The sequence below is a fragment of the Aquarana catesbeiana genome, linkage group LG02, assembly GCF_042186555.1.
Source record: "Aquarana catesbeiana isolate 2022-GZ linkage group LG02, ASM4218655v1, whole genome shotgun sequence".
NCBI classification, from domain to species: Eukaryota; Metazoa; Chordata; class Amphibia; order Anura; family Ranidae; genus Aquarana; species Aquarana catesbeiana.
The window spans coordinates 193,152,079-193,169,508 of record NC_133325.1 but is presented as its reverse complement, the minus strand read 5'-3'; positions in this window follow the sequence as shown (position 1 = coordinate 193,169,508).

Below are 17,430 nucleotides of genomic sequence, written 5' to 3'. Positions count from 1 at the left end.
GGGCAGGTTCAGAGGTCGATCGAATGAACCAGTCTTGGATCACCACCAGCTACCAAGCACCTGATGCTGATGTAACCGAATAATTTTTTTTTTAAATCTCAGATCCCTTCAAAGACTGCCTATGCTGTTGCTGAGTGACTATCCTGAGTAATTATCCTCTTCCTCCTCAATGATCATGCTGATAGCTTGTAAGAACATTTTTGGTTCCGGGCGCCGCCACCAGTGCCTAAGGCCCAATTTTTCAGCCCCTGTTTAACAGGGGCATGTAATTACAATTTTTGATGCAATACTTTGCAGCAGGGCTCGTTTCTGCGTTCCAACTAGAGTATTTGTGAGGGGTTGCAGTGTTGTGGCACCAGCACCAGTGCCTAAGGCCCAATTTTTCAGCCGATGTTTAACAGGGGCGTGTAATTACAATTTTTGATGCAATACTTTGCAGCAGGGCTCGTTCCTGCGTTCCAACTAGAGTATCTGTGAGGGGTTGCAGTGTTGTGGCACCAGCACTAGTGCCTAAGGTCTAATTTTTCAGCCCCTGATTAACAGGGGCGTGTAATTACAATTTTTGATGCAATACTTTGCAGCGGGGCTCGTTTCTGCGTTCCAACTAGAGTATCTGTGAGGGGTTGCAGTGTTGTGGCACCAGCACTAGTGCCTAAGGTCTAATTTTTCAGCCCCTGATTAACAGGGGCGTGTAATTACAATTTTTGATGCAATACTTTGCAGCGGGGCTCGTTTCTGCGTTCTAACTAGAGTATCTGTGAGGGGTTGCAGTGTTGTGGCACCAGCACCAGTGCCTAAGGCCCAATTTTTCAGCCCCTGTTCAACAGGGGCATGTAATTACAATTCTTGATCTAATATTTCACAGCAGGGCCTGTTTCTGCGTCCACCAAGAGCGACTGAGGACTTACAGTGTTGTGGCACCAGCAACACAACCACCACCAAAGGCCCAATTTTTCTGCCCCTGTTCAACAGGGGCATGTAATTACAATTCTTGATCTAATATTTCACAGCAGGGCCCTGTGAGGGCTTACAGTGTTGTAAGACACAACAACACCTAAGGCCCAAATTTCTGCTGAGTATATGGGGCAGGCCCCTACTTTCAAACATCCAACTTACAAACGACTCCTACTTGCAAACGGAAGGAGACAACAGGAAGTGAGATGAAATCTACCCCTAGGAAGGGAAACTCTCTCCTGTAAGAGTTAATATGGGAAAAACATTTCTCCTTTCCACTGATGCTTTATCACCAATCCTTGTTTCACAAAAAAACCCAAATTTTCAAAAAACATTTGTCATTGGGACAAAAAGTGAGGTGAAATCTTCTGAAGAGGAGCACAGACAGCAAAACAAATGTCACAGGGGTGATAACCCTTCCCTATGTTTTCCAAAAAGCTTAAAATAGATTTTTTGGCTGGAGCTAAACACGTTAAAAATGTACCAGTTCGAAATTACAAACAGAGTCCCTGTCTTGTTTGCACCGCCTGTATACTGCTGTTCAGGGTACAGAGCCTGTATACTGTTGTTTCCTTTTTTAATTTGGGTGCGGGGTTCCCCTTAATACCCATACAAGACCCAAAGGGCCTGGGAATGGACTGGGGGGTACCCATGGCGTTTGTCTCACTGATTTTCATCCATATTGCCAGGATTCGACATTACATTAAAGCCGCAAGCAGTTTTAAATGACTTTTTTTCCTTTAAAAATGACATTTTGTGCAGGGACTGTTCTAAGCACGGGAAACACGCGCCTCTTTACAGGCATACTATAGACACCCCCCAGGTATGATATTTAAAGGAATATTTCACTTTTTTTTTTTTTTTACTTTAAGCATCATTAAAATCACTGCTCCCGAAAAAATGGACATTTTTAAAAGATTTTTTTGCATTGATACATGTCCCCTGGGGCAGGACCCGGGTCCCCAAACCCTTTTTAGGACAATACCATGCAAATTAGCCTTTAAAATGAGCACTTTTGATTTCGAACGTTCGAGTCCCATAGACGTCAATGGGGTTCTAACGTTCATGCAAATTTTCGGTCCGTTCGCAGGTTCGGCTCATCCCTATTAGGAAGGATGCAGGTTGTGCAGGTAGCACACAGCCGTAATGTAGCAGCAGGCTGGTCATAACAGATAAGTACAGCAGGCTGGTCACATCTGGTTGGCATCTTGTGTGGCTCACAAAAGGCAGGACAAGACAGGAGGCATGGTCAGGAGTCGTAAATAAGGTCAAAGAACCTGTGGTCAGAAGACAGAGTATCAGAGACATGGTCAGGCAAGCCAAGGTCATACACAGGATAGGAGACAGGAGCAGATCCGTGAACAAGTAGAGGTCAGAGTCAGGACAGAGACAAGTGGAATCCGTGAGTAAGCTGGGTCGGTAACGGTTAGTTCTGAAGCACAAACACACAGGGTCATGGATATCAGAAAGCTGAAGACCAGTCAGCGGCGCTCGTGTGCATCAGTCATTACCACTTAAGGACCAGCCTCGTTTTGGATTTTAGGTGTTTACATGTTTAAAACAGGTTTTTCTGCTAGAAAATTACTTAGAACCCCCAAACATTATATATGGTTTTTCTTCTAACACCCTAGAGAATACAATGGCGGTCATTGCAATACTTTTTTTTGCACCGTATTTGCGCAGCGGTCTTATAAGCGCACTTTTTTTGGAAAAAATTCACTTTTTGAATAAAAAAATAAAACAACAGTAAAGTTATCCCAATATTTTTTAATATTGTGAAATATAATGTTACGCCAAGTAAATTGATACCCAACATGTCATGCTTGAAAATTGCGCCCGCTTGTGGAATGGCGTCAAACTTTTACCCTCAAAAATCTCCATAGGCGACGTTTAAAAAATTCTACAGGTTGCATATTTTGTGCTACAGAGGAGGTCTAGGGCTAGAATTATTGCTCTCGCTCTACCGGTCGCTGTGATACCTCACATGTGTGGTTTGACCACCGTTTTCATATGCGGGCGCTACTCGCGTATGCGTTCGCTTCTGCGCGCGAGCTCGTCGGGACAGGGGGGTTTTAAAAATTTTTGTTTTCATTTTTATTATTTATTTTAAAATATTTTATTTATTTGTACACTGTTTAAAAAAAAAAAAAATTGTGTCACTTTTATTCCTATTACAAGGAATGTAAACATCCCTTGTAATAGAAAAAAGCATGGCAGGACCTCTTAAATATGAGATCTGGGGTCAAAAAGACCTCAGATCTCATATTTACACTAAAATGCAATAAAAAAAAAAAAAAAAAAAAAAAAGTAATTTAGAAAAATGACATTTGAAAAAATATGCCTTTAAGAGGCGTGGACGGAAGTGACGTTTTGACGTCGCTTCCGCCCAGCAGTATCTTGGAGACGAGTGAGCGCCATCTTGGCCTCACTCGTCTCCTGACACACAACGGCAGAGGACGCGATCGCCTCCGCCGCTACCGACGGCTCCGGTAAGCGGCGGAGGGCACCGGATCGCGGCGGGAGGGGGGGGCCCCTCTCCCGCCAGCGATAAAAGTGATCTCGCGGCGAATCTGCCGCAGGGACCACTTTTATCTGAAAGCCGGCCGCCGCACGAAAACGGGAATACCGGGGTTATGGCAGCTAGCTGCTGCCATAACAACGATATCCCCGTTCAAACTTAGGACGTATATAGTCGTGCGGCGGTCGGGAAGTGGTTAAAGGCCAGAAGGTGCCAGAATCTACTGCAGATGGCATGCGCCATAGCACATATGCGTGTGCCCATTCTCTTTCATTGCCTGTGCGCACATTTCTGTGCAAACGGGCACAGCCATGTTGACTATTGGCCATTATGCCAGGTCTCTCGGCAAATCCCCTCTTGCTTGTCCCCTAACACACATCCTATCAATAGAGAACTTGGGAAGGGACAAATCTCAGACTTTATTGGTACCCCATGCACACAGTACACCAATTCATAAAAACACAATTTAGCATACAAAGTAATTACTAGTAGGGATTAGGCATAAGATGACATTTGGAGCCCAGATCAACATAAACAGTAGTAAGGCTCTCCTCTTCAGAGAAGCCTAACCTGCCCACACGTAACAACTGTATTTTCATTTTCTCCATCAGTTCATCCCCCACAGTTATTACCTTTTGTTTCACTTGACCCTCCCTTCTAGATTGTAGGCTCTAACCAGCAGGGCCCTCTGATTCCACCTGTATTGAATTGTATTGTAACTGTACTGTCTGACTTCATATTGCAAAGCGATGCGCAAACTGTTGGCGCTATATAAATCTTGAATAATAATAATAATAAGGCCACCTCAAGTGCAGTAGTGAGCAGTAGAAAGTTTATTATATTGAGTGCTGGAACTATGCTGCCAGAGTGCATTTATGGCCGCAATTCTAGTCCTACACCAACTGGGTATGCACTGTCCAAAAAAAGGAGGATGGTAGTGGAGGGGGAAGGGGAACAAAGAGGACTTACAGAATACTTATTACGAAAGGGGCAGTCCTTTGAAATGTTCTTCTGTCAGCTATCGTTGGGGCTCTTTAGCAACGTTGGTGTACTTAACAACAGACCCAGTTAACCTGTATGCAGTATAGGTATGGTATATGCTTGGCACAGGTGGAAGGTAGATGTGCTTCAGATGCACTAAAGGTTCAGTATAATGTGGTATAGGATTGTTATAGGTGAATTGTAAGTTTGGAATAAATGCGGTATGGATTGGGTACACTTCATGTTCTGCTCTCAGTGGCACAGTTTCTGTAAACAGTATCAGCAATGGGCTAATAGCCATCTCACCAGTCTCTAGAGTGCTACAGTAGCCTCTTGCTGTAGAGGGGGGCCCCCTCAGTCTCTACCTGAAAGCCACCAGTATTCAGCAGTGGGAAGCAGAGGGTGAGTGGACACTCCAGTCTCTCTGTGCAGGTGCTGAGATGTGGGGGGGTGCTGCGCTGCCCCTGGGTGTCCTCACTCTCTGCTGTCAGGCAAATATCCAAACAGACAGAGGTGCTTTCTCTCTAACACCCTTGGTGCTAAGAGGAAGAACGTTCCTGGGCAGTTTAATAGGAATCATCTCTCCACTCCTCCTACTGCACAGTGCCTGTTCGACTCTGTAGTGTAAAGTGTCTATTTGTCCCATTATATGGCTGCTGTCTCATACTACAACTCCCAGGATTCTCAGCGCTCTGCATAGAAGTCTATAGGTTTGCTTGGCTTTAGCTCTCACCCTGCTGGCGGAAAATGGTGCAGCATAACATCAGTATCTCAGTAGAGGGAAAGAAGCACAAAAAAGTAATGTCTTCTTTTTCATATTGCTGTAGCTCAGCACCTGGCTACATATGAATGAATACCAACCTGCAGCACCATATAACACATATACAGCAGGTAGAATAAGTATTGAACATGCCACCATACATTCAAAGAAACCAAAACAAATAAGTTCAGAAGTTAAAGTGGGGTTCCACCCAAATTTTGAACATTATCTCTATGCATTCTCTTCCTTGCCTAGATGCTGACATGCTGTGTAAAAAAATTTAAATCGCCGTAATTACCTTTTTTTTTTCTAATCTTCTTAGCACTTCCTGGTTTTCCTCCCATGGGAGTAGGCGTGTTTCTAGCCTCTCCCAGACCTCCCACAGTCCCCTGGGAGCTAGTCTCCCAGCATGCAGGCTTCCCAGCATGCATTGTGCAACAGCGTCATCACAACATCTCGGTGAATGCTGGGAGCACAGCATTCACCGCATCCAGGAAATACATGCTTGTGGGCTTCAAATGCCCACAATGAAGATGGAAACCGCCTTCAGTGAATTTTATAAGTTATTCTTTACAACGAAATCAGACACAGGCGGACTTATTACACAGAACATGTGAGTAGATAATCATGAGAAGAAACGTTTGTGAATGAACTCCAAAAAAAAAAAAACGATAGATAGGTGGACCCCCGCTTTAAATTATGTGTAATAAAATGGAATGACACGGGGAAAAAGTATTGAACACATGAAGAAAAAGAGGTGCAAAAAGGCATGGAAAGCCAAAGACACCAGCTAAAATCTATCAGTAATTAGAAAGCAATCCTGCCCCATGTCAGTGCAAATTAATATCAGCTGGTTCAGTCTCAACTGATGGCCTGTAAAAACGCATCTCATTATCAAGGTGTCACACAAGAAATATTTCATGATGGGTAAAAGCAAAGAGCTCTCTCAAGACCTTTGCACCTTTATTGTTGCATAACATACTAACGGCATTGGTTACAGAATGATTTCTAAACTTCTAAATGTCCCAGTGAGCACTGTTGGGGCCATAATCTGGAAGTGGAAAGAACATAATTTCACCATAAACCTGTTGTGACCAAGTGCTTCTCGCAAGATTTCTGACAGAGGAGGTAAAAGAATTATCAGAAGAGTTGTCTAAGAGCCAAGGACCACTTGTGGAGAGCTTCAGAAAGACCTGGAATTAGCAAGTACAATTGTTTCAAAGAAAACAATAAGTAATGCACTGTATGCACACTCACTACGCAAGACTCCATTGCTGAAGAAAAAGCATGTTGAAGCTCATTTACATTTAGACAAGCTACAAAACATTTAGACAAGCTTGTGAAATACTGGGAGAATATAGTCTGATCAGATGAGCCAAAAATTGAACTCTTTGGATGCCATAATACACACCATGTTTAGAGGTCACATGGCACTGCACATCACCCCAAAAACACCATACCAACAGTGAAGTTTGCAGGTGGGAACATCATGGTGTTGGGCTGTTTTCCAACATACTGTACTGGCAAACTTGATAAAAATCTCCTGCCATCTACCAGGATGATGAAGATGAAACGAGGGTGGACATTTCAGCAAGACAATGATCCCAAACACAAAGCAAAGGAAACTCTAAATAGGTTTCAAAGAAAGAAAATAAAGCTGCTAGAATGGCCCAGCCAATCACCTGACTTAAATCCGATAGAAAATCTATGGAAAGAACTAAAGATCAGAGTTCATAGAAGAGGCCCACAGAACCTTCAAGATTTGAAGACTGTGTGGAGGAATGGGTCAAAATCACACCTGAGCAATGCATGCGACTAGTTTCTCCGTATGGGAGGCATCTTATAGCTGCCATTACCAACAAAGGATTTTGTACAAAGTATTAAATACATTTTAGTTAGCGTGTTCAATACATTTTCACTGTGTCATTCCATTTTTATTACACATAACTTCATTTCTGAACTTATTTCTTTTATTTTCTTTGTATGTTCATGGTTTGTTACCGACATGTGGTGAAAGTTTCATGTCAATAGCACCTAAATATATTTACCTAGAAAAATGGTGACGTGTTCAATACATTACCCACTGTATATACATGTTCAATACTTTACCCACTGTCTATTTATAAAGGTAAAGTACAGTATACTCAACAACAGGCTAGAATTTCATATATATTAAAGTGGATGTAAACCGGTTAAAACATCTTTTTTTTAAAAAGGCTTGTACAGTATAGGATTTCATGTCATCTGTGCCCAGTCTTGCCACAAAGAGTTAATCCAGCTCTGAGCAGTCCAGACAGAGAAATACTAGTCAGTTCTTCCTCCATGCCGTGAGTGACAGGTGATTTACATATCTCATGCAGGAGCCTTAGAGAGGCATTATGTGTAATTCCCATCCCGCCTCCTTTCTTCTCCGGCTCACACACAGCTGTGTACAATCGTCCTCTGTGCACATGCACAGGAATGACATGGGGCCATGATCGCACTCTGCCACTCCTGTGCCTGCACTTTAGTCTCCCCTGGTGCAAGGCTCGTCTTTGCAATGCTGGCTGGCCAGGGGAGTGTAGTGGTGGAGTCCTCTGACGTCACGACTCCACCCACCGAGCGCCGGACAGCAGAACCGTCCACAGATTCGGCAATATTGCGGGGCTCCACACAGCTAAAGGGGTGAATTATGACATGTAAGGATACATGCAGAAGGCATGTATATCCTTCTAGATATGCCCTATATTAGTAAATTAGAAACAATGATAGTTGGTTTACATCCACTTTAAGCCCACAGATAGGGGATGAAATGTAAACTATATGAAACGCACCAATCTTGCTAAAGATGCAAGCATCCAGAGTTGGACCTACAAAAATTCCTTGTATAATCAAAGAGCACGGGACCTTAATTAGAGCAATATAAAACATGTATGGAAACAAGTCCAAGCACATGGAAACCTATGATGAAGGTGGATTGATACTGACTCAAAAAGTGTTTAGTGTTTAAATGAGGAATTGGATAATAGTGGTACCTAGTGGTTGCCATTGACCAATATCACGCTGACATCGAACAGCTCATTTTTTTAAACTAATATCTGTGATATCAATTCAATGTATTATATTTAAAAATTAAGATTTCTACTTCCCTGCACATACACTTACGTAACTGTTTTGTTGCGCAGACAGCTAGTACCTTACATAGATTAGTGGTTGATATGAAAGGGCCACGCATTTTGGGAACAGTTAAAATAGTAGGAAAATGAAGGTGGGAGTATAAAAAGGCAATAGCATCTCAAATCCACAACCTTGCACAGAGAGGAGCTGGACTCTTAAACCACTCGACACAGACTACAAGATTTTAGATGTGAACTTTCACTGCTTTGAAATGGTCTTGGTGCCTCAAACCTGCATCCATGGACAGAGTAGCTGGCGCTATAACCACTGTGCTACAGTCACTGCCAAGGACAGAAGGTATAAAAAAACTGCCAACTGTCAACTACCACTGTTTTTGGCAGTGGCTGTAGCATAGTAGTTAGGTCCCTTCTGTGCATGGTTGTAGTTTCAAGGTACACCTCTGTCGACTTGAGTCTATTGGGTGATGGTTAAAGAGTATGAAAACCCAACATTTCATATTCCTGATATGTGCCTACTGTACCATGTAGTTGTATGAAAAAGTATCCTGCTCTCTTTGTATTGCTTCCTTTATGTGAAATCCTTGGTGTTCCTGCCAGTCCCTCTGCTTTCTTATTAAAAACTGACAACACTAGGGAGGAGAACACACCGTGGTCAGTTCTCTAGCAGTGCTGGCAACTCAGCCTGCTCTCCTCCAATAATCAGACATGTCCGGACACCCTTCCCCTGTACAGCCATTCACTGGGAGGAGAAACAGTAGTACACTGACTGGGAAGGTCAGTGTACTACTGTTTCTCCTTCCCAAGCTCTAATACAGCTGAGAACAGATTGAATGTGATTACTTATAAATAAGAGAAAAAAGGAATTTATAATGTTTTGTTTATATATCTATACACAAATGTTTTGCCTTTCTTTCTATTTTAAACAGAATGGGTTGTTTTACAAGGTGATCGCTTACAATCATTTTAAGAGCCCCATTTCTCACGTGTCTTGATGGGTGTAAGGAAGTGCACACCAGAGTCTTGCAGTATGTAACGAGTGACTTAGGAGCCCAGCTACTAAGGGCAGGGATATGGATTTGAGACACCATTGCCTTTAATTTTTTAACATTCATTTTTCTGCTATTATTATAACTATTCCCAAAATGTGTGGCCCTTTCATGTCAACCACTAACCTTTGTATGGTACTAGCTGTAAAGAAAGCACACGGGGAAGATGCAAGGTAGTGACTGCATGGAATAAACAGCTGTGGAAAATCCAAAATGGATGAATGAATGATTTAGTGAAGAGATGAATCAAACAAATCTACAGCTGGGACACATCAAGAGGAATCGCTGAATGGAAGAGAGATGATGGGATGGATGGAAGGTGGCAAACCAGACCGGCGAGTCCGGCTCCCAGGTCTTCCATAGCTGCTGCCGCTCGGCAGACTCTGGTATCTATTATGCAGAGTATTGAAATCAGTGGTGGTGCATCCATTAAGGGTGCATGGGCGCCACCCCCTCTGTCACACCACCCCCCTCTGTGTAGAATGGATAAATTCATGCATAGCATGAATCTATCCATGGCTGTTGTAGCCACGCACGGGAGGACAGATAAGCATGGAGGATGCAGGAGCCGTTGCTTGATCCGCTGCATGTTCCACAGCTCGCCGCCCTCACCCGCTGTCTGACCCGCCACCAGGATGGGGTAAGTGCCAGTCAGATGGCGAGCGGGGGGGGTCAGAGTGGCTGCATATGATGAGCACAGAGGCTGCAAATGATGGGCACAGGCTGCATATGATAGGCACAGAGGCTGCATATAATGGGCACAGGCTGCATATGATGAGCACAGAGGCTGTATGATGGGCACAGGCTGCATATGATGGGCACAGTGGCTGCATTTTATGGGGCACAGTGGTTGCATTTTATGGGGCAGAGTGGCTGCATTTTATGGGCACAGTGACTGCAATTGATGGCACAGTGATGCTGCAATTGATGGGTTTTTTCAGTATTTTTCAGAATTTTTCAGTTTGTTTGCACCCCCCAAAAATTTTGAGCACCAACTGCCACTGAAATTATGCGCTGGAAGCTTCTTGGATACAGCAAATGGCTTTACATTTATGGAGAATGGCAGAACATATCTTACAGTAAGTCTTTATTATGGAACAGGAAGCAGGTATATAAGAGAACACATACACTGAGAAAGATAATACTTCCTCTAGTTACATTACCATGGAATACACACTATAATGCTGCAGGACCACCTGCTGCACAGATAGGTATAACGCATACATTATTATCAGTTTATTAGCAACCATGCTGTTGTTCTTTCCAATAGTATCTACCCCCTCTGAAATCAGGTTCCCTCCATGATCCAGCGGCACCTTGTTTGCTTTTTATGTAAGTGTACTATATTTGTTTTTAAATAAATGCTTTAATAGATCTACTAAGCCCTGCAATTTGGCTATCTATGTTCTCTAGAAAAAAAAAAAAAAAACATTCTAAATAGTTTTTTTCCCTTTTTTTATAAGTGATCACATTCCCTTTGTTCTCAGCTACAGAAGAGCTGGGGGAGGAGAAGCAGCAGCACACTGTGCTTGTCAGTGAATGGCTGTACAGGGAGGAAGTCTGATCATTGGAGGAGAGCACACTGAGTTCCCAGCACAGCTAGAGAACTAACCATGGTGTGTTCTTCTGTTTAGCGTGGTTAATTTTTAATAGGAAATCAGAGGGACTGACAAGAACACCAGGGATTTCACACAAAGGAAGAAATACAAAGAGAACAGGATGCTTTCTCATACAAGTGCATGGTACAGCAGGCACAGATCAGGAATATGAAGTGTTGGGGTAATAAACGCTTTAATCTGGGATAAGTGTATAAATGTAGCAGGGGAATATGTGGAATATAGCAGGGGAGTATGTTGAATATAGCAGGGGAGTATGTCGAATATAGCAGGGGAGTATGTCGAATATAGCAGGGGAGTATGTTGGAGGGATGTGCTGGGAGGCCAGTGACTGGTGAGGCACTGGCTAGTATCAGAGCCAGATACACACAGGTTACATATGGCCAAACGTTAGAGTGAGAGCAATAATTCTAGCACTAGACCTCCTCTGCAAAAAAATGATGATTTTTACATGTAGGAGAGAAGTGTCAGAATTGGCCTGGATAGCAAGGGGTTAATTACCATAAGTAAATAATATACAAATAATTATTATATATTGTTTTTTAAGATAATTTACTATAATTTCAAAAACTGTACTCAAGCAGGTGGCTTAATGGACAAATTACTGAAGTTTGAAGCTATAACTTCCAACCAGTAATTTCACAGTAAATAGATAAATAATAAATTATTATGTTATAACATATAGCATAATAATATATGCTTTAGCTTGATTAAAACAGTACCTTTTCAGCAGCAGATTCTAATTCTCTCTCTTAACTGTGTGAGAAAAACATGGGATTATGGGTAAATCTTATACACATAAACACGTTTTTTTTCCTTGTAGTTAAGAGGGCTGGGCTGGAAGGGAGCATTTGTCTTTTAGACACATTCCCCCTTTTATGACACTGCAGTGAGAGGCGTGCCTCCACTGCAGCATTTTTATTGGACAGCTTGGGCTAATGGTGCTTTACCATTGGCCCAAGACTCCAAGCTGTCCATTGAGCTCAGTGCCTCTGACAAGAAGTGAGGAGCGGCACTGTGAGCTCATCCTCTCAGTCTTCTGCAAACAGAGTGTGCCAGCTTGTATTTAACCACTTATAGACTGAGCCTCTTTTTTGATATGTGTTGTTTACAAGTTAAAAACAGTTTTTCTTGCTAGAAAATTACTTAGAACCCCCAAACATTATACATTTTTTTTTCTTTTTTTTCAAAATTGCGCCCCCTCGTGGTATGGCGACAAACTTTTACCCTTAAAAATCTCCATAGGCGACGTTTAAAAAATTCTACAGGTTGCATGTTTTAAGTTACAGAGGAGGTCTAGGGCTAGAATTATTGCTCTCACTCTACCGATCGCGGTGATATCTCACATGTGTGGTTTGAACACCGTTTTCATATGCGGGCGCTACTCACGTATGCGTTTGCTTTTGCACACGAGCTCGGCGGGACGGGGCGCGTTATAAAAGAAATAATTTTTTTCTTATTTTTTATTTTTTATTTTTACACTTTTTTTTTTTTTTTTTTTTTTTTTTAAATGTGTCACTTTTATTCCTATTACAAGGAATGTAAACATCCCTTGTGATAGAAAAAAAGCATGACAGGACCTCCTAAATATGAGATCTGGGGTCAAAAAGACCTCAGATCTCATATTTACACTAAAATGCAATTAAAAAAAACAAATTGTCATTTAAAAAAGGAATTAAAAAAAATGTTTCTTCAAGAGCTATGGGCGGAAGTGACGTTTTGACATCGCTTCCGCCCTGCAATGTTATGGAGACAGGTGGGGGCTATCTTCCCCTCACTCGTCTCCATGCCCAGCAATGGTGAAGATATGATCGCCTCTGCCGCTGCTGACGGCTACGGTAAGCGGCGAAGGGCACCGGAGCATGGCGGGAGGGGGACCCTCTCCCGCCGCCGATAAAAGTGATCTCACGGCTCATCCGCTGAAGACCACTCTTATCGGAAAGAGGACCCCTGGCTGAAGAGGAGGATACCGGGGTTATGGCAGCTAGCTGCTGCCATAACAACGATATTCCGTTTCAAAGTAAGGACGTATATCGGCGTGCGGCCGTCCGGAAGTGGTTAAACTGGCCACTCTGTATGTAGCTTCTGACAGGCTGCACAAGGAGCCCCACATTTTGACCAGTGGTGGGGTAGGACTTCAGCTACCTACCCCCCAAATTTGAGATCTCTGTGACTACAAGTCGCCGAGCTACGACCCTCGAAGTCGATCGTTTTTTAATTTTTTAATTTTATTTTTATTTTTTATGTTCATGGCTCTACCTCACCTGCCTCCCCTTACTGCACGTTCCTGGTATGTTAAATATAGCAGGGGAGTATGTGGAATATAGCAGGGGAGTATGTGGAATATAGCAGGGGAGTATTTTGAATATAGCAGGGGAGTATGTGGAACATAGCAGGGGAGTATGTGGAATATAACAGGGGAATATGTTGAATATAACAGGGGAATATGTTGAATATAGCAGGGGAGTATGTGGAATATAGCAGGGGAATATGTTGAATATAACAGGGGAGTATGTTGAATATAGCAGGGGAGTATGTGGAATATAGCAGGGGAGCATGTCGAATATAGCAGGGGAGCATGTGGAATATAGCAGGGGAATGTGTGGAATATAACAGGGGAGTATGTGGAATATAGCAGGGGAGTATGTGGAATATAACAGGGGAGTATGTGGAATATAACAGGGGAGTACGTGGTATATAACAGGGGAGTATGTGGAATATAACATGGGAGTATGTGGAATATAACAGGGGAGTATGTGGAATATAGCAGGGGAGTATGTGGAATATAACAGGGGAGTATGTGGAATGTAACAGGGGAGTATGTGGAATATAGCAGGGGAGTATGTGGAATATAACAGGGGAGTATGTGGAATATAACAGGGGAGTACGTGGAATATAACAGGGGAGTATGTGGAATATAACAGGGGAGTATGTGGAATATAACATGGGAGTATGTGGAATATAACAGGGGAGTATGTGGAATATAGCAGGGGAGTATGTGGAATATAACAGGGGAGTATGTGGAATGTAACAGGGGAGTATGTGGAATATAACAGGGGAGTATGTGGAATATAACAGGGGAGTATGTGGAATATAACAGGGGAGTACGTGGAATATAACAGGGGAGTATGTGGAATATAACAGGGGAGTATGTGGAATATAACAGGGGAGTATGTGGAATATAGCAGGGGAGTATGTGGAATATAGCAGGGGAGCATGTCGAATATAGCAGGGAAGCATGTGGAATATAGCAGGGGAATGTGTGGAATATAACAGGGGAGTATGTGGAATATAGCAGGGGAGTATGTGTAATATAACAGGGGAGTATGTGGAATATAGCAGGGAGTATGTGGAATATAAAAGGGGAGTATGTGGAATATAGCAGGGGAGTATGTGGAATATAACAGGGGAGTATGTGGAATATAACAGGGGAGTATGTGGAATATAGCAGGGGAGTATGTGGAATATAACAGGGGAGTATGTGGAATATAACAGGGGAGTATGTGGAATATAACAGGGGAGTATGTGGAATATAACAGGGGAGTATGTGGAATATAGCAGGGGAGTATGTGGAATATAAAAGGGGAGTATGTGGAATATAGCAGGGGAGTATGTGGAATATAACAGGGGAGTATGTGGAATATAACAGGGGATTATGTGGAATATAGCAGGGGAGTATGTGGAATATAACAGGGGAGTATGTGGAATATAGCAGGGGAGTATGTGGAATATAGCAGGGGAGTACATCGAATATAACAGGGGAGCATGTGGAATATAACAGGAGAGTATGTGGAAAATAACAAGGGAGTATGTTGAAAAATAAATGCAGTTTCCCCTCCTTGAAATTTGTTCTTTTATGAAATAAACTTAAAAGTCCCAGGTTTGATTGAACACCCCTCGTATAATATATTGAAGAAATATCACAGATGTTAGTTAAAAAACATGATCCTTTCAGTCAGGCCCAGGGGCGGACTGACCATTCGGGCACTGCCCGAGGGCCCGGGGCCACTAGGGGGCCGCATCAGGGTGGCCAGCCTCAGTAAAACCAGGGACAGTATGTAAATATCTATGCTTTTTTACATCTGTCCCTGAAATGTCCGACACCGACATGCTTTTGATGTGAAAATCCTGAGGCTATATCTGCTCCCCCTCTGCACTGTCCCCTCAGCCAATAGAAACACGCCCCCTTCCACAGCGTGGCTTGACACAGGAGCAGGAGATGCCGACTGCTGGGGGAGAGGAGACGGAGGCGGGGACACAGCCTTCAGTGTGGGATGGACTGCTGCCTGATACAAGGTAAGCTGGCTGAGCTGTACAAAATGGATTCTTGTCAGTGGCTTACTCTGGTGAGCAGAGAGGGAGGCGATGGATGTGTTTCCTCTAGTAGGGCTCCTCCTGTCTCTGAAGAAGTTAGATCGATTTTGTGTGTGAGAAATGCACTGCTCCTGGAGAAAGGACATGTCCTGAATGTCTCCCCCAATCTCTACTACACCTCCCTACTCATTACCTGCCCACCAATAAACAGGCACAGTCCCCTCCTCTCCTGCATGAGCACCTAATGTGTCTGTGAGCTGCTGGGGCACTACAAGTACCAGCATGCCAGGAGATGGAGGCAGCAGTGTGTTCAATCAGGCTGATTTTTGGGTGAAAAGTGCTGGTGTGTGTGTATGTGTGACTGTGGGTATGTATACTATGTGTGTGTCTGTATATACTGTATGTATAATATATGTGTGTGTATACTGTATGTATACTGTGTGTGTATACTGTATGTGTGTGTGTATACTGTATGTATACTGTGTGTGTGTATACTGTATGTATACTGTGTGTGTATACTGTATGTGTGTGTATACTGTATGTATACTGTATGTGTGTATGTATACTGTGTGTGTGTATACTGTATGTATACTGTATGTGTGTGTATACTGTATGTATAATATATGTGTGTGTATACTGTATGTATACTGTGTGTGTATACTGTATGTGTGTGTGTATACTGTATGTATACTGTGTGTGTATACTGTATGCGTGTGTGTATACTGTATGTATACTGTATGTGTGTATGTATACTATGTGTGTGTATGTATACTTTATGTGTGTGTGTGTATACTGTATGTATAAGGTGTGTGTATATACAGTATGTATAGTGTGTGTATATACTGTATGTATAGTGTGTGTGTGTGTATACTCTGTGTTTGTATACTGTGTGTGTGTGCGTGTGTGTAATTTTTTTCAAAATCTTTCTTTGCATTTCAATGCTGCTGATCTTCTTCAGCTGATTTCTGCCTCTTCTGCCCATGTTTTACTGTATGTGTGTATGTATACTGTGCATGCGTGCATCTGTGTGTGTGTGTGTGTATGTATACTGTGTGTGTCTATGTGTATGTATACTGTGTGTGTGTCTATGTGTATGTATACTGTGCATGTGTGCGTGTATACTGTACGATCCATGTGTGCCCACTGCTGCTCAACAGAAGTCGATCTAACAATCCCATGCCCGTGAAAAATTCACTTGCCATTTGGAGCCATCTGATTGGTGCACTGCAGAGCTCAGCCTCGGAACAGGCAGCAGGGCAGGTCTGGGTGCACACCTGGGCAGTGACATCATGGCACACATCAAGCATGGCCTTTATTCACATGCCCCACTGCCCGATCTGAGGCCAACCACAGCAGTTCACTATTCCGCTGGCTCTACGACTCACTTGCGCAGTTCAGAGGCTGCAACAAGTGGATTTTATTTCTAATTAAAAGCCTTTTTCCGCCAGCTGCCTGCCACACTAAGCACTAAGGTGCAAAGGTGTGTGTAAGGGGACACTGATAGAAGGTGACGCTCTGGGGGCTCTGCCGCAGGGTGGCACACTTGGGGGCTCTGCCATAGGGTAGCACACTAGGGAGCTCTGCTGTAGGGGGGCACACTGGGGGGCTCTGCCATAGGGTGGCACACTGGGGGGCTCTGCCGTAGGGTGGTACACTGGGGGCTCTGCTGTGAGGTGACACTTTGGGGGCTCTACTTTAAGGTGGTGCTCATCCTGTTAAGTATTGGGAGAATGTTGGGACTTTGATGTAAAGGAGGACTCTGATGTGAGCATGGCGCTCATCCTGACTGCTGTACTCTATATGTTGTTATGTTGTTTTTGTTACTTACTCCTGGCGTGATGGCCATCTGGGGCCCCATAATCTTCTATTACCCGGGGGCCCCATGAGTTGTCAGTCCTCCCCTGGTCAGGCCCCATTCACACCTAGCACAGCCAGAACATATTTTTGGGCTCTTCTCTTGTTGGTGATTTCCGTGCGTCACACATAGAACACCCAGCTCAGGGTCGTACTACCTTATGTGAGGGTTGCCACCTCATCCCTTTAAACTCGAACACATATTGTTTACACAAGTTCTGTGGCTGATTAAGGTGACAGAACCTGTGTAATTCATATGTGTTCCAGTTTA